Source organism: Lissotriton vulgaris, chromosome 8, assembly GCF_964263255.1.
Source record: "Lissotriton vulgaris chromosome 8, aLisVul1.2, whole genome shotgun sequence".
Taxonomy (NCBI): Eukaryota; Metazoa; Chordata; class Amphibia; order Caudata; family Salamandridae; genus Lissotriton; species Lissotriton vulgaris.
This window is the reverse complement of record NC_141696.1, coordinates 1,285,923,802-1,285,942,918: the sequence shown is the minus strand read 5'-3', so window position 1 is coordinate 1,285,942,918 and position 19,117 is coordinate 1,285,923,802. Positions and strand designations below refer to the sequence as shown.

At 48.3% G+C, this 19,117-nt stretch overlaps 1 protein-coding gene across 2 annotated transcripts in view; it reads left to right on the top strand.

The window, feature by feature from the left end:
* The window catches only part of ZMYM2 (zinc finger MYM-type containing 2), a 381,579-nt gene that overhangs the window by 123,581 nt on the left and 238,881 nt on the right, over positions 1–19,117 (top strand). The window lies entirely within an intron of this gene.

Below are 19,117 nucleotides of genomic sequence, written 5' to 3'. Positions count from 1 at the left end.
GTCAACCAGAGCATGCTATGCCGCAAAGTGGAAGCGTTTTGTCATTTACTGTGCAGACAATGACATAAACCCGCTAGATGCATCTATCCCTAACATCATTTGCTATCTGTTACACCTTTACAAGTGCAAACTAGCGTACACTTCTATTCGGATACATCTATCCGCCATCGCAGCTTACCTTCAAAATAGGCAGCATCTCTCAGTCTTCAGGGTGCCTGCCATTAAAGCGTTTCTTGAAGGACTGAAACGAGTCATTCCCCCAAGAACACCGCCAGCTCCCGTGTGGAACCTCAATGTGGTCCTCACCAGGCTGATGGGACCACCGTTTGAGCCAATGCACTCGTGCGAACTGCAATTCCTAACGTGGAAAGTTGCTTTCCTAATTGCCATTACGTCACTAAGACGCGTAAGTGAGTTGCAAGCACTCACGATACAAGAGCCTTTCATCCAGATTCATCCAAATAGGGTGGTACTACGTACTAACCCCAAATTCCTCCCAAAGGTGGTGTCACATTTTCATCTCAACCAAACTATCGATTTGCCTGCATTCTTCCAGAACCCACAAACAGTGGCGGAAAGGATGCTCCATACCTTGGAAGTACGGAGGGCATTGATGTACTACATAGACAGGACACAACACTTTAGGAAGACAAAACAACTCTTTGTTGCCTTCTCACCACAACACAAAGGCAACCCAATTTCCAAAGCAGGAATAGCCAGATGGATTGTTAAGTGCATCCAAATCTGTTATCATAAAGCCAAGCGCACTTTAACAATGCCCCCAAAGGCACATTCCACACGCAAGTTGGGGGCATCCATGGCTTTCCTGGGAAACATTCCTCTAGAGGATATTTGCAGAGCAGCCACGTGGGTTACACCACATACCTTTACAAAACACTACTGTGTTGATGTACATTCCAAACAGCAAGCGGCTGTAGGGCAGGCTGTTCTCAAGACACTTTTTCAGGTTTCTGCAGCTGGCACGGGCAACCGCCGCTGATGGAGGGACTGCTATGTATTCTATGCAAAGATATGAATTTAGCAGCCCACATGCCTCGAACTGAATATGCTACTTACCAGTATGCATCTGTTCTTGGCATGTAGGGCTGCTAACATTCATATCGCCCACCCTCCTCCCCGGTGCCTGTCGCAGCTGCAGATATACTATTGTATTTAATCACTAGCATGGACATCCTTTACACTTGCCACTCCATCCTCTGCCACAATGGCTAAAAACAATCTGGGGATGGAGCCGATGCCCATGCGCACTGTAGTCCAGGGGAGGAGCCACCCATCTCAGGATACTTCGAAGACTCTTCCAGGACAACAATGTGCGATCATCCGGACCCAACACTAGGTGGCGATCTAATGCAAAGATATGAATGTTAGCAGCCCTACATGCCAAGAACAGATGCATACTGGTAAGTAGCATATTCATTATCCAGTTTGGTTATTGCCTAGAACTGACTTCTACACCACCAAACATACCACCCAAACGTCATCCTATGTCCACGGAACACATCACCCTGCTACAACAAGAGGTGAAATGCATGCTGGAACAGGGGGCCATAGAGCAAGTCCCTTTCCACCAGCAAGGAACAGGAGTATACTCCCTATACTTCGTTATTCCCAAGAAGGACGGTTCCCTCAGACCAATATTGGACCTCGGACCCCTAAATCAATATATACTATCGGAGCACTTCCATAAGATCACACTACAACAAGTGCTCCCGTTGCAACAACAAGGAGATTTCCTAGCAACACTGGACCTCAAAGATGCGTATTTTCACATACCCATCCATCCAGCTCACAGAAAATACCTCAGGTTCACAATAGAAGGTTAACACTACCAATTCAAGGTTTTGCCCTTCGGGGTTACCACGGCTCCAAGAGTGTTTACAAAATGCTTAGCGACAGTGGCGCACATCTCAGAAGGCAACACGTCCATGTGTACCCTTACCTGGACGATTGGCTAATACAAGCAAAATCGTACCAACAGTGTGCAGCACACACGTCTCAAACAATTCAGTTGCTACACAGCCTAGGCTTTTCAATCAACTACACAAAATCGCATCTGTAACCATCCCACGTACAGCAATACCTGGGAGCCACTATAAACACCTCAGTGGCAAAGGTGTGAGAAGGTGGCCTGATATGCAGTGGTCACTATTCTAGTGAACACTATGTATCAGTCCAGCAACCCTTATTGATGATTGGTTGTAAGTCAACCTTATAGACCAGCTATCCTAGTAGCGTGGATACGAGCAGTCTAAGGCTAAAGACTCGAGAGGGCGTGTTAAGCCAGCTGTTCTACCACATATACCCCTTGAACACCAAGTGAAAGGACACCACACAAGTGTTATGAAAATAAACAGTTATTTATTAAGAATCACAACAGCCCTGTACTCTTTATGAGGACAGGGTACTAAGCACAAACCAAAACTCTTACAAAAATACTTAAGTTAGCACAGTATATACAAATGCCCGAGGGGCACGGAAAACCATATACTAGAAAAGTGGAATGCGAAATTACTAGCAGGTAAGTACAGTACTAATAGGCTTTGGAATCGCTAGGACTTGACTATAGAATCGTTAGATTACTTCTAGGAGACCCAGGGGACTCGGGTGCAGTGTGTGCACTCTCACGCGAGATGCGGGACAAAGTCTATGGTAGCTAGAATTTGCAAAGTTAGTGTTCTCGGGCGAACCCGACCTGGTAGGAAGAAAACGAAAGTAGATTCTGACCCTTGGATACTGAGGCTATGCTGGGGCCCCGAAATGCCGAAGTTACCTAGCCCAGGGGCGGCAGCTGCATAGGACTCAAAGGACGTCGGGAATCCTCGTTGACGGACCAGGAGCCTGGAAGAAAGAAGTTGCTGGCAGGCGACCAGTGAAGAAAGTTCGGTGGATCCAAGCCTGGATCGATGGAAGATGACACCTGAAAGCAGAGGGGACCAAGTTCGAGACTACTAGCCAGTAGTCAGTGGGCACCAGGAGGGCACCGGATGGTAGCCACCTCGACAAGGCGAGTGGGTGACGCTGTGCTCGAAGATCTCACGGACCAGGAGGCGTTGTCGGCGACCAGGAAGGAGGATCGAGCTGTCCCACGAAGATAGAAGCTGTCGGCGTCGCTGGACCCAGGATTGGGCAACAAAGCCTTGGCAAATTTAAGCCCACGCGGTGGACCTAAAATGGCGTCTGGAGTGGACCAGGAGGGTCCGGGGTGCCTCTCTTAAAGAAGGAAGCAAGGGCCAGTCTGGAGCAACCAGACCAGCAGCAGTGATGGCGTCGTTCAGAAGGCCACAAGCCAGCCGGCTAGTAGCCAAACAACGCGGTGCACAGCAAACAGCAGAAGGGCCCCACGCAGATCGTGGAGATGCAGGGAGGCTGATCTTGGGTGCTGGAGCTGCGCAGGGTTGGGGCTTCTCGGACCCCAAAGCACTCACCAGTGGAAGACTCGGTGGGCTTGTTACAAAGAAGTCGTGCAGTCTTGGCGATCGTCGGTCCCTCGAGGTCTCGTCGCACTCAAGGTTCTCAGCTTTGCTGTAGAGGTGAGTAGAGGTCAGAGGTGCCAGGGAAGCCGGGTCTCGTCGAGCTGGGTCGTCGGATTCGTGAAGAAGGACTTGCAGCAGACCGCAGTGTTCTTTAGGATGGTGCCTGCGGATGCAGGGTGACTACTCCTTAGTCACACGGGAGAATCTTGATGAAGAAATCTTGAAGTCCTTTCGCAGAAAGTCGTGTCTTGATTCCAAAGATGATCTAATTTTAACAGGGGGCCCGCTCCCATCTTTATACTAAAAAAGGGGGCTGACCCGGTGACTAGGTCCTGCCTATGGGTGGGACTAGGAGGGGGGTGGTTACACCCCTCTGCCATGCCGGACTTCCCCAGGCCAGGGGCTGGTGTGCCCCTGGAACTGGTTCAGACTGGCCTATGCGTAGTGAGCACCGGGGTGCCACTCAGCAGTCACCTTCCTGAAAAGCCCTGCCTACCCAGGATACACAAAACCATGTCTGGGACGATGCTAGCACCGCCCCGGACAGGAAACCCTTTGTCCAAGCCTCCCTCGCTGGAAGGACTCCCAGCAGCAGGAGGTCAGACTTGTGTCTGTGGTGGCAGCATCCATTTTGTGGAGCTGAGGCTTTAGTTAACTTTAACCGGGGTTCACAGTTACATACATGTCGTGTCCCTCTAGAAGGGTGGAATGCTAACCCCGTCGCCAGAATTGGCGAGGGGTTAGTATTCCAATTCGTATGACACCTTACTCGACATGTTTTGATAAAGCAATACCAAAGTTAGCATTTAACCGCGAGGATTATAATGCACTTAAGAGTATATGGTATGCGATATCATGGAACAGCTATTAGGACTTGGTTCCGCAAGCTGCAGACAGGCTCAGCTCATGCCAGAGCACCATCTCACACGATTCCAAGCACTCTGCCTTCAGGATTGTTAAGGCCTGCCATAGGAGTGACTGATAGGAATCTGTGTGTCCATTTTAGGGTTAGGTATAGGTATACTACACCTACAGCAAAGGGTGATTACACGACTTTGCCCCAGCTGTCATGCAGCCAGTTGTGTCAAATTTAGGAGGCCAGCCAGGGGTGGCATAATACATGCTGCAGCCCCTGGCAGCCCTGGGTACACCTATGCCCTGAGTTACAGGGTCTGATAAGGTGGCCCAGTCCCAATTGGAAATGTACCTAGGGTACATGGAATCCATTTTAAAGAGAGAGCAGTAGGCCTGGGGTCCTGATTGGCAGGATCCCAGGTCGACTATGTCCAAAACCAGCTAAAACACAGGGCAAAAAAGTTGGGGGCAACCATAGTCAGGAGGTACCTTCCTACAAAAGGCATATCCAAACTCAGCAAGGATAGCCAGTATGCAGATACTCATTCGCAAATTCCTGCCACAACACTCTCTCCCAGCTCGAGTCTTTATGCAGCTCATAGGCATGATGGCCTACTGCATATTCATTGTCCCCCATGCCAGACTTCAAATGCGCCCATTACAGGAATGCCTAGAACGGCAATGGAACCAGGCTCAAGGACAACTAAAGGACCTAGTGTTGGTAGACCGTCGCGCTCACAACTCTCTGCAGTGGTGGAACCCCAAAAACCTTTCCAAGGGGCGGCTGTTGCAAGAGCCGGTTCCACAACTAGTACTAACAGCGGACGCATCACTGACAGGCTGGGGAGCCGTGGAAATTGAAGAAATTGATGTACATAAACAGCATTCATTTCCCTTCTTCTCCCACTCCTCTCCCTGTGAGCACCATGAATACCGTAAATTATTGACCGTATCACTCTGCCAGTAAGAGCCCATACCCATATGCATATGTACAGCCATTCTAGGCACCACGGCCTTTTACCCATTGGAATCCCCGGCTTCCCTCCTGCGCGTATCTTAAAAACCCCCTCTCTCATGCATAGACCATGAAACCCTCTCCCTCTGCGCGACCCTGCCGTGAAAGGCAACCCTTCTGCTTGACCCGCACAAACCCCCCCCATTCCCTCTTGAAGAGGCATCCTTCGCCTTAGCTGACATAGCCCTCCCCAGCTGCACCTGACTGCCCCCGCTCTCTCATGTACGGGTCATAAGATCTCTCTCTCTCTCTATGCGACTCTGTCCCTGTGTCCACCCTGGCTCCCCCTCCCTTCTCCTCACATGGGCAAGTCATAAACCTTCTTCTTCTGCAAGACCCTGTCCTTGGGAGCCACGGCCGCGCCTGACCAACACCTCCTTTCCTTCCATGAATGCCCCTCTGTTGACAAGCCTTCCCTCCGCGCTCGATTGTCCACGCGGCATGAATACCACTCCTTTGATGACCCCTTCCCCCGAGTCCGGCTGACCACACATGTCCGAGGCCATCGCCTGAGCCAGGAGATACCATTTACTGCCCTTATTGTATGAAGTCACTCCTCTTCAAAGGACCCACTATTGATCCTGGCCACCCCACCCCCTGGGCTATGATCAGGCGCACACATCCTAAACTGTTGACGGAACACTCAGCTGCGTGATTGCCCTCCCCTCTTATCAGCAGGTCAAGGGTCCCTATTGTGAACACATGTGGGGTAGGATTGACACGAGGATTATGGGGATGTATTTCCCTTGTCTCACAATATCATGATTGTAATGCCAAGTGTTTTGTAAAGTATAAAAGACGGAGTCTCAGCTCACTTGTTAGAGCACCTCCTGAAAGACACCGTGTTTCGTGTCCGAAATGACAGGCTCTCCTCATGAGAAATAAACTCTGTTCTTGATTCCTGCTTCCAGCGCCCGTCTCTTTATTTGGTAACTATTCAACATGGGAACTAAGAGGCGGTTTGCGCCAGCGGCCTGGGCATCGGTAGTAATCTGGGCTCCTGTTTTACAATTGGCGTCCCAACGCGGGGTCCATCAGTGACATAAGGTCCGGTAAGAGAGATCCAGACGAAGAAGTGAACATCTAAAATGATCGGAGTATACCTGCCTTGAGAGGGCCCTCGCCCGGCTGCCGATCGAAAGAACTTCACCAATTCTGAACGGACCTCTCTTGAGTGACCTATTGTCCTGACTGGAATCCCACAGGAATGCCACACGGAGTAAGAGAACGATCGGGCGCTGGAGGAGGAACACGAAGAACTATCCGTATGGTCCGGTCCGGGTAAGATTAAGTAGGGTGTTTTTACGCCTGATTGGTAGGGTGGTTCTATCCACCTGATTGATTGATTGATTGTATTGGAATCGGTATTTGTATACTGATATTGTTGGTATTGGTTCATTTAGCTTTGAATGCTACTTGACATATTGGTTCTCTTCTTGAGAACGAGACATTCTCTGTTTGCAAACAGCGGCGAATAGGAACGTCGTCCCTCTTTGCAGATAGAGAAGGGTAGGTAATGCAGACTTTTGTCCCCGTTGTAATCCGTCATGCCTACTTTTCTCCCCACTGATTGTTTGAAATCGATTAATAATCGATTGTTGCTCTTTGAGATCTTCCCTGTCCACAAACAGAGACGAATAGGAATATTCTGTTTCCTTTATGGATAGCGAAGGGCAGGTAATGCAGACATTTGTCCCCGTTGTAATCCGTCATGCCTGTTTTTCTCCCCACTGATTGATTGGTTGCCTGGACATTGTTGCTCCAGGAATTGTTTCGTTTGAGGTATTTTCTGCCTGCAAACAACGTGGAGTAGAAATATTCTATCTAGTCTTTGCAAGTAGTAAAGGGTAGGTTATGCCCCTTTGTGAATTCGTCAGTCCTACCCACTCCCCACTGATTGGTTATTTGGGGGGTAGCTCGCATGGTCCGCCCAGGAGACTACCCTTATGGAGGACATATGCTCCCCGCTCATGGGCCATTTAGTGGAAGTAGATCATCTGGTCCGTCCAGGAGGCTATCCTAGTAAGTGGAAGTACATCCTTTGGTCTGTCCAGGATGATACCCTAATGAAGGAATATATGTTCCCCTTTTGATCGATAATCTAGTTCCAACCCGGACCATTTACTGGAGGGAACTCGTCTGGTCCGGCCAGAAGTTCCCCCTAGTGAAAAGGACACATAAAAAATATGAAGTGATCACCGTTCCCTACTAACAGAAAACTTTCGCTCGAAACACGCTAAGGAAGAGAAAGAAAAATAAAAAGAAATCAGGCTAAGTCAGTAACCCCCTGATGAGCTTTTGACTTCACTAAAAATAAGAAACATTAGAAATAGTTCGTAATAAGAAATATAAAATGGCGAAAAGTTTGACAGCAAAAATAGCCACGAGGTAGCTAGGCTCCACTGCCTATTCCTGCTCCCAACATGTCTGCCTCATTGCCCACCACGCCCAAATAACGGTCACACGAAATAGAAACAATTCAATAGGTACCTACCCCCATTCCGGAAGCTCCCGAAGTGCAACAGGTCCGCGGTTACGCCCATCCGGAGGGCGAGGCCTCGAGGCATGCGGGGCTCGCCTGGCCGCGGTCAGTAGGAGATGCTGTTGGGCAGGCGGCCCAAAGAATAATAAGGACCTCTACACCTTTCCCTCTTCTGCCGCCCTGCAGGCCGCGGGGAGAGAGGGGGCTGTCTTGCCTCGGCCACCGACCACCCCTCTCTCTCACCCGATCCGGCTTTCGTCGAAGGCCGAAGCCAAAGCGAGGATGACGGCATTTCTTTGAGCTATAATGGCTGCAACTACACCCAACGCCTGACAGTTGCAGATAGTCCCGCCACATGCCAACGCCTGGATAGTTGCAGGTAGTCCCGCCACATGTCAAGGGGGGGATGTCTTGCCTCAGCCACCGACCCCCCCCGCCCCCCCATCTTCAATGGCTGGCACGGCCAATACCGAAGCGCTGGAGCCGAAGAACGGCGCGGGGTCGCTGGAAGGGGGAGGCGGCGCGAACGAGCCTCCCCCACCTCCCTCCAGGTGGAGGCTTCCAGCGGCACCCCAACGCTCTTTGCTTAAAGAGGGTCAACATCGAAAAGCGGTCTTTTGCCCAGGAAGGGCACACGCCCCATGCCTTCTCTCCTCAACTTTGAAGATTCTATGAGAGCCGGGGGGCACCCCGATCCCTCCGCATGGGCGCCCCCGCCCCCCTCACTGGGAACCGCGACATCGGTGCACTCCTGCCGGCGCCAGCCTCGGTTTGGAAATGGCTAAAATACAGCCACGGCACAGACTTGATCAGTTCCGGTGGAACCCCAGAATGACCCGGTAGGAAAATTGTTGCTGCCCTCCCCACTCTTTGACTAATGGTCCATATTGTTAGACTGTTAACCACATAGCACAAAACTTTTTGAACTACCAACGGAAGATTCTGGTCCAACCACGAGTCATTGGAGACATTCTGACTATGCTGGAACCAGCCTGACCTCGCCCAAAATGGCGCCGACACAAAATGAGACTTTTTGAATAAACTTTGTTGCACCCTGACCGCGCAGCTTTTTGTCCCGAGATATGTATGCAGTCTTTGGATAATGAAAGTAGATATGAAGGATATTGAGTATGTGCTCGGACAAAGAACTGACTTAGGGTGGGTACCGATTATGATTTGGAAAATGAATTGGTGTAATTTAGATAAAGAATGAGTATTGGATAATGAATTTATGAATTAATTAAAAATGAATTACTGACATGCATCATGCTTGCTCTGTAGGGAAGTTTAATAAGATTTTATTGCACTGCTGCACTTTATGCAATGAACTGCCACCAACTTCGTTCTTCTTATGTACAGTTTCAATCTGCTCCGTGGCCGGTCCACTGGGTTGTAGGCCTGTATTTATACATCAACACTTTTTATTAAAAGTATTTTGAAAAAGAAAGCATAGTTGTAGCGGTTGCGTTAATGAGTTTTGGATGTTTTGCTACTGTGAGCGAAGAATAAGTATGATGAAAGCTGAAGGTTAAAAGGGACCAGATGTTTGGCAGCTACATTATGTGTCATAGTCAGCCGGAAAGGTCTTAGACGCCCTTAAAACGACACCACAGAAATGCCACCTGACCGTCACCCTTGCACCCAACAAAAAGGGTTGCGACCAAGTAACTCATGTAGATACGCAGATCGTCAATGATTATCTATCTGACATTACTGGTCCCTCTGGGCTTAAACGCCGAGATGGTAAAGAAATGCAGTACGTGGAGATAGGTCGAGTATGTGGTAGGTAAAAACATTTTCGGACTACTGCATGCTGATGTGCTTTGAATGCTGCCCCCCCCACCCCCTTCTTTCTCCTCCCTTCTGCAGGTCACGTCAGAACGTCGGCTGAAGTGTGGGAGAGCGATGGTCAAACCACCGACGAAAAGGGAAAGAGGGAATATGTGTGTAGTCGTTATGACGATAAGTTTTCAAAAAGACGTAGACTTAAACATGACTGTTCCTCCTTAGAACATAGCGACTGGGAGGATGGACTGACATAGAAATTGGACGGGTACTGTATGACGAAAATTGACTAGAAATAACACGTTAGATAATGTAACTAGACATTTGACTAGGTAGGGAAAGGACAAAGAAAAATGTGTGGGTAAGGGTTACCACGGCACCACCCGTCTGGGAAGTTAGAAGTGTTGCTGATGTTCAAAATGCACTGCCCGCCCCCTTTCTCACACTCTTATAGATATAGCCAAGCTGTCCGACTGTTCTCCCGATCCATACTTGCCGCTGCCTCAGCCTGGAGAACCTCCCACCAAAGGAAGAAACTGAAAAATGGTTTAAGATCCAACCACGGGTAAATAGCGCGACCAGGTTAATTTCTGATCGACCAACCGAGGTGTAAGTATTGGCAATTGAGAGCACTCACAGAGATAACGGGCGAGAAAGAAAAGGAGGGAAGGGTAAAAAGAGCTAAGCACGTAGATAAATAGGATAGTAAAGATACGTAGGATATAAAACAGATCTCGTTGGCTAACAATTGTTTCCTGTCTTGTCGTGAATGTCTTATATATATGTAATGCATGTGCTGTCTTCCCTGTCTGAGTTTGTGTGTATGTAATGTACGGATTTATGTCTTCCCTCTGTCTGTATTTGCGTGTTACCTGACCTTTGCTGTTCTGTGTTGTGAGCGCACTAAATGACCTATTTTCGTACACGTCTCTCTCTCGCTCTCTCTCTCTCTCTCTCTCTCTCTCTCTCACCACCCCCTTATCTCTCTCTCTCTCTCACCACCCCCTTATCTCTCTCTCTCTCTCTCTCTCTCCCTCTCTCTACATGTCATACGTGTACCGAATGGCTCGTTTAGATTGCGGACGACTCTCACTCTCTATGAGAGTCTCCCTATTTTCTCTCCCTCTTTGTGGTAAAATTGTGCCCCACCGGCACCAGTCTGATTGGATACTTATTGAACGCGAAGGTGTTCAGCGAAATTGACCGAAACTAAAATGATTGTATCTCGCCATATTACTGCCTTTCCTTTCTGCAAAATGAATGAACTCGAATTGGCTGAGAAGGAAAGGACAGGTAAGACGACTAAGGTCCCCCAAATCTGGCCATTTATAGGGGAACTGTATGTCAATGGCACCTTATTTCTGTTCATCAGAGACGAACGCCAGCGCCTAGATTGACCCCCAACGTCCAGATTGCCCCACCCCCTTTGCACCCAAGCGCGAATACCCGAAGAATCCCCGCCCCACTTGATTGACCCCAGCTGCTGTCCCGGATATAAACATGATGACCATGAGTAACTGTCGTCCCTCGAGAAAACCCTGTTTTACCCTGACTCTCGATGATAGCGCCCCCGCCCTGTTTGAAAAGGTTAGCCAGCCTTGAAGGGAAATGTTAGACTGTTAAGGCTCAGGTTAGAAAGACGAGTCTCCCTGGAGGCTCCGAAATGTTGAGTTTGATGAAATACACAGTTGATGAGAGTCTGACTTTCCTCCATATGTGACCTGTGTAGACAATGAATAAAACTTGGCATGAACTCAGTAGGAATGCCGACATATGCACTGCTTGGTAAATGAACCTCTGACTGTGACCAATGAGCGTATCTCCCAAGTGCGTTGGATTGAGGGAGGAATTCACATGCATAAATGTCTTCCCCTGACCAGTTCTCTAAAGCTTGTTTTGTACCTATTCAAAGATTCACGATCACCGAAGGAGAAGGGTCAGGTGTGACGTACAGCCTGGCTGCAGATCTTGGGACACGTGTGACCTCGACCAAAGGTGGAGCTGCAGGGCAACTAGATACGGGACGAGACCGCAATTCCAACGTGGAAGATGAAAAATGACGGGCCGCCTTGAAGCCCTCCGTCTGCTAACCCACGTGTGCCTGGAGTCTCCGTTCCCCTTCTTTGGGCCCGATTGATGGGCCTGCCTGCTTGTTATCCTTTGCTCCCTTGGTCCCTTTTGTGTGTCCCAGGAACTCTGACCCAACTCCCTCCTGTCGACTATTTGAACCACACTCACCCTCTTTTCCACGTGACTTTTTGCCAAAGGGAAGAACTGCATTCAAGTGGGAATAGGGTGTTGCCACGGAAATATAGGTGCCGAGCATAAGGCGCCGCCAAACGGATTGTTTAGGGAACAGGACTGTGGTCTAACAGCAGAGGACTGACCGCACCCTGCAACGCGTAAGGATAGAACCGAGCTGGACCTATAGCTCCACCGCCGGTGCTCAACAGCGCCAACGAAAGCACACGGACTAGAGCCTACCAGTGATGGCTCACTGATAAAAAGACACTGTGACGAAGAAATCTTGTGTATTGAACTGAATTCCGCTCTCAACTACCTGGTCAAAACTGTTCATTGGTCACATTTTTAAGTCCGAAACATTTATGCTGTGTAGTGCGCTTAATTGTCAGGAACTCAACGAAATGCAATCTCCTATGTGCTGCATTCTGCCCATCACCTCAACTGTCTATGATTGTATGCCAAATGTTAGTATCGACAAAATGCTAATTCTTCAACGATGCCTGTCTATCTGTAACCCCATCAATTACAAAAATGAACGCTGTAATGTAAAAAGGGGCGACTGTGGAAATTGAAGAAATTGATGTACATAAACAGCATTCATTTCCCTTCTTCTCCCACTCCTCTCCCTGTGAGCACCATGAATACCGTAAATTATTGACCGTATCACTCTGCCAGTAAGAGCCCATACCCATATGCATATGTACAGCCATTCTAGGCACCACGGCCTTTTACCCATTGGAATCCCCGGCTTCCCTCCTGCGCGTATCTTAAAAACCCCCTCTCTCATGCATAGACCATGAAACCCTCTCCCTCTGCGCGACCCTGCCGTGAAAGGCAACCCTTCTGCTTGACCCGCACAAACCCCCCCCATTCCCTCTTGAAGAGGCATCCTTCGCCTTAGCTGACATAGCCCTCCCCAGCTGCACCTGACTGCCCCCGCTCTCTCATGTACGGGTCATAAGATCTCTCTCTCTCTCTATGTGACTCTGTCCCTGTGTCCACCCTGGCTCCACCTCCCTTCTCCTCACATGGGCAAGTCATAAACCTTCTTCTTCTGCAAGACCCTGTCCTTGGGAGCCACGGCCGCGCCTGACCAACACCTCCTTTCCTTCCATGAATGCCCCTCTGTTGACAAGCCTTCCCTCCGCGCTCGATTGTCCACGCGGCATGAATACCACTCCTTTGATGACCCCTTCCCCCGAGTCCGGCTGACCACACATGTCCGAGGCCATCGCCTGAGCCAGGAGATACCATTTACTGCCCTTATTGTATGAAGTCACTCCTCTTCAAAGGACCCACTATTGATCCTGGCCACCCCACCCCCTGGGCTATGATCAGGCGCACACATCCTAAACTGTTGACGGAACACTCAGCTGCGTGATTGCCCTCCCCTCTTATCAGCAGGTCAAGGGTCCCTATTGTGAACACATGTGGGGTAGGATTGACACGAGGATTATGGGGATGTATTTCCCTTGTCTCACAATATCATGATTGTAATGCCAAGTGTTTTGTAAAGTATAAAAGACGGAGTCTCAGCTCACTTGTTAGAGCACCTCCTGAAAGACACCGTGTTTCGTGTCCGAAATGACAGGCTCTCCTCATGAGAAATAAACTCTGTTCTTGATTCCTGCTTCCAGCGCCCGTCTCTTTATTTGGTAACTATTCAACATGGGAACTAAGAGGCGGTTTGCGCCAGCGGCCTGGGCATCGGTAGTAATCTGGGCTCCTGTTTTACAATTGGCGTCCCAACGCGGGGTCCATCAGTGACATAAGGTCCGGTAAGAGAGATCCAGACGAAGAAGTGAACATCTAAAATGATCGGAGTATACCTGCCTTGAGAGGGCCCTCGCCCGGCTGCCGATCGAAAGAACTTCACCAATTCTGAACGGACCTCTCTTGAGTGACCTATTGTCCTGACTGGAATCCCACAGGAATGCCACACGGAGTAAGAGAACGATCGGGCGCTGGAGGAGGAACACGAAGAACTATCCGTATGGTCCGGTCCGGGTAAGATTAAGTAGGGTGTTTTTACGCCTGATTGGTAGGGTGGTTCTATCCACCTGATTGATTGATTGATTGTATTGGAATCGGTATTTGTATACTGATATTGTTGGTATTGGTTCATTTAGCTTTGAATGCTACTTGACATATTGGTTCTCTTCTTGAGAACGAGACATTCTCAGTTTGCTAAAGCAATACCAAAGTTAGCATTTAACCGCGAGGATTATAATGCACTTAAGAGTATATGGTATGCGATATCATGGAACAGCTATTAGGACTTGGTTCCGCAAGCTGCAGACAGGCTCAGCTCATGCCAGAGCACCATCTCACACGATTCCAAGCACTCTGCCTTCAGGATTGTCAAGGCCTGCCATAGGAGTGACTGATAGGAATCTGTGTGTCCATTTTAGGGTTAGGTATAGGTATACTACACCTACAGCAAAGGGTGATTACACGACTTTGCCCCAGCTGTCATGCAGCCAGTTGTGTCAAATTTAGGAGGCCAGCCAGGGGTGGCATAATACATGCTGCAGCCCCTGGCAGCCCTGGGTACACCTATGCCCTGAGTTACAGGGTCTGATAAGGTGGCCCAGTCCCAATTGGAAATGTACCTAGGGTACATGGAATCCATTTTAAAGAGAGAGCAGTAGGCCTGGGGTCCTGATTGGCAGAATCCCAGGTCGACTATGTCCAAAACCAGCTAAAACACAGGGCAAAAAAGTTGGGGGCAACCATAGTCAGGAGGTACCTTCCTACAAAAGGCATATCCAAACTCAGCAAGGATAGCCAGTATGCAGATACTCATTCGCAAATTCCTGCCACAACACTCTCTCCCAGCTCGAGTCTTTATGCAGCTCATAGGCATGATGGCCTACTGCATATTCATTGTCCCCCATGCCAGACTTCAAATGCGCCCATTACAGGAATGCCTAGAACGGCAATGGAACCAGGCTCAAGGACAACTAAAGGACCTAGTGTTGGTAGACCGTCGCGCTCACAACTCTCTGCAGTGGTGGAACCCCAAAAACCTTTCCAAGGGGCGACTGTTGCAAGAGCCGGTTCCACAACTAGTACTAATAGCGGACGCATCACTGACAGGCTGGGGAGCCCATCTCCTTCAATACACAGTACAAGGGCCCTGGACAACCAAACAGAAAAAGCTGCATATCAACCAACTAGAATTGCTAGCGATATTCCTAGCCCTAAAAGCATTTCAGAAATACTTGTACAACAAGACGGTGTTGATCCGGACCGACAACATGACCGCAATGTACTATATCCAGAAACAGGGAGGAACGCACTCTCCACAGCTGTCTCATCTGGCACAAAGCATATGGAAGTGGGCGATTCCAAAAAACATTTTTCTCCTAGCAGAACACCTTCCAGGGAAGGACAATCCGATTGCTGACCTGCTCAGCAGGCACAGCCAACAACTACACGAATGGGAGATTCACTCCCAAGTTCTCAAGCCATTCTTCAAAGAGTGGGGTCACCCAGAAATAGACCCGTTTGCCACCAAAGAAAACTCCAAATGGCAGTACTTTGCCGCCAGTTTCCCACATCCGTTGTCACAGGGCAATGCGATATGGATGAACTGGTCGGGCAGATTTGCATACGCTTTTCCCCAAGCACCGCTGATCCCGCTGGTGGCACGCAAACTGCGGCAACACTCACTCACGCTAATCCTAGTTGCTCCCACATGGGCGAGACAAACGTGGTACACAACGTTCCTGGTACTTTCGGTAGTTCCTCATCAAAGACTGTGCCTTACACCCCATCTTCTAACTCAGAACCATGGAGAAATCAGACACCCAGATCCCAATCAGATGAACCTAGCGATCTGGCTCATGAGGTCTTAGTTTGGATACCTTACCTTGCCCCCAGATTGCATGAACATCATTAGGGGAGGCAAGACGACCAACCACACGAGCGTGCTATACAGCTAAATGGCAGAGATTTGTTATTTACTGCAACAATAACCAAATCAATCCTTTAGACGCTTCCATACAAAACATTATATGTTACCTGCTGCATTTACAAATATGTAACTTAGCATACTCTTCTATACGACTACACCTCGCTGCTATAGCAGCATACCTTCAAAACAGGCAACACCTTTCACTGTTTACAGTACCAGCAATCAAAGCCTTCATGGAGAGTTTAAAAAGGGTGATCCCTCCAAGGCACCCCCTTCCCCAGTATGGAATCTAAATATAATACTTACCAGACTTATGGGTCTCTTTCGAACCTCTACACTCATGCGAACTACAATTCTTAACGTGGAAGGTTACATGCTTGGTTTCCATTACCTCACTCAGAAGAGTGAGCGAATTACAAGCACTAACAATTCAAGAACCTTTCATGCAGGTACATGCCAACAGGGTGGTTCTTAGAACCAACCCTAAGTTCATGCCTAAGGTTGTATCCAATTTCCATATCAATCAATCAATAGAACTGCCAGTTTTCTTTCAAAATCCACAGTCAGTAGCTGAGAGAGCCCTGCGAGAAGTTGGCCTGATATATGTTTACTAGTTCTAGTGATCACCCTGTATCAGTGCAAACAACCCTTATGGTGATTGGTTGTAAGTCAACCTTATAGACCAGCTACCCTAATGGTAGCATGGACAAAGCAGTCTTAGGCTAAACTCTTTTGGCATGTGAAGCCAGCTGTTTTACCACATATAACCCCTTGAATACCAAATGAAAGGACACCACACAGGTAGTTATGAATATAAACAATATATTTATTAACAAACAAACACCTCTGAACTCTTTGAGGTCAGAGGGCTAAGCACATGACAAGACTCTTAAGAAAAATACGTTAAGTTGCAGGAGTTACTATATCTAAAGCAAAGGGTGATTACACCACCTTGCCCCAGCTGATTAATCAGCCAGTTGTCAGATTTGGGTGGCCAGCCAGGGGTGGCATAATACATGCTGCTGCCCCTGGTAGGCCTTGGGTTCACTTATGCCCTGGGTACCTATGGTACACTGTACAAGGACTTACACGAGTGACCCAATTCCAATTGGTATATGCACCTAAAGTACATGGATGTCAATTTAGAGAGAGAACAGCTAGGCTGTGGGTCTGATTAGCAGGCCCACAGCCAGGGAAAGTCGTAAACCAGTGAACCAAAAATCTGGGGTGACCATAGGATTGCAGACCCTACTCTCCTACAAGCCCTACACACATTAGATGTAAAAAGAGCTCTACTTTATTATGTGGACAGAACTAAATCATTCAGAAAAACAAAACAACTATTCGTTGCTTTTGCAACACAACACAAAGGAAATCCTATTTCAAAATCAGGAATAGCCAGATGGCTAGTTAAATGCATTCAAATATGTTATCAAAAGGCAAAACACACTTTAACCGTCCCCCCAAGAGCACACTCTACAAGCAAAATGGGGGCATCCATGGCTTTCCTAGGAAATATTCCTCTTGAAGATATCTGTAAGGCAGCCACATGGACCACCATAAAACTCTTTAAACTGCTGCAGCTGGCACTGGTAGCCACCGCTAGAGGAGATACTGCTATACAGTCTATGCACAGATATGAATTCAGCAGCCCACGTGCCTCGAACTGAATATGCTACTTACCAGTATGCATCTGTTCTTGGCATGTAGGGCTGCTGACATTCATATCGCCCGCCCTCCTCCCCGGTGCCTGTCGCAGCTGCAGCATTATCTCTGGCATGGCCATCTCTTTCTTTACTTATCTCCATCTCTGCCACAATGGCGAAAAACAATCTGAGGATGGAGAAGATGCCCATGCGCACTGTAGTCCAAGGGAGGAGTCACCTATCTCGTGATGCTTCGAAGACTCTTCCAAGACAACAAAGTGCAATCATCCGGACCCTAACACTAGGCGGCGATCTATGCACAGATATGAATGTCAGCAGCCTACAAAGCTGAGATCGGCCCTGGACCAGGGTTCAATTCCCCGCCTCGGTGGGTCTTGGGCTAAAAATTCCACGGACTCGATAATTCTCGCTCCGGTGCCTTCTCGACTCACGGGTTCACACTCTGCGACTCTGGGCAATAGCTTGCTTAATCTCCACAACGGCCCCTCGCGGCGGGATGCCTGGCTTTCACCTTGTGGATACCCTGCCGGGGCTATCTCACAGGGGAATACCAGAACGGGTTCCCTAAGCAAGCGCCGGGACACCCACTGCGGGTAGCTGTGCGCTATATAAGCTCAAATACATTTACATTTACATGCCAAGAACAGATGCATACTGGTAAGTAGCATATTCCTTATCAGTCACTAGATGTTACAGTGACTGGCGCTCCGCCAATGATGGCTCTATATGTGAGTGGGGAGTACCAAGATGAGTGTATATAGGGGAAACTGATTTGCAGTGCATAAGTGAAAGGCGTGTGAAAGTGAGGTATATAAAATTGGAGAGAGATGATTAGAAGGAGAATTTTTAAAGTTTTCTCGCAAATCTTCCAAACTTTAAAAAACAGTATGTTAAATAATATAAAATAATAGTACTTAAATGTCCTCCAAGTACTATTAGGTCGGAGGACAGTACATCACCCCACCTGACTGCAGCTCAGGTAAGTGGAGTACTTGGAGGACATTTATCTTTACCTGGAACCAACAGGTGATAAGGTTTAATTTTTTTTTTACTTAGCTCTAATTTTGCAGTAGCTAACATCTTGGTCCTGAAGAAAGCAGTAGCAGAACAAGCGCTACATATGCTGAAACATGTCGACCTTTACTTGAAACAGATATTTTGTCAAATCTGTTATATCACATTCTGTTTTTTAAAGTTTGGAAGATTTGAGAGAAAACATTAAAAATTCTCCTACTCATCTCTCTCCAATTTTATATACCTCACTTTCACACTCTCACACTGCAAATCAGTTTCCCCTAAATGCACTCATCTTGGTACTCCCCACTCACATATAGAGCCATCATTGGTGGAGCGCCAGTCACTGTAACATCTAGTGACTGATAACATACTCTCCTGGGAAAAAGGAGAACCCAAATGATGTCAAGGGCGTTACCTAACGGGAACTGATGGGTACTTTTGTACCCTAGAGGGTTTTATGTTGCGCCTTTAAGACTCCTTGGTGCACCATCTCTTCCTTTCCCTTCCTGGTTTTTTCCTTCAGTTGTCACGTACGGTTTATATAGCCGAGTCTCTTCTTACCTCTAGACACCTTTTGTTATTATATTGTATCCCCTGGGGCCTGTGTCTAAATGATGGTTATTAAACATGCCCTTAGAC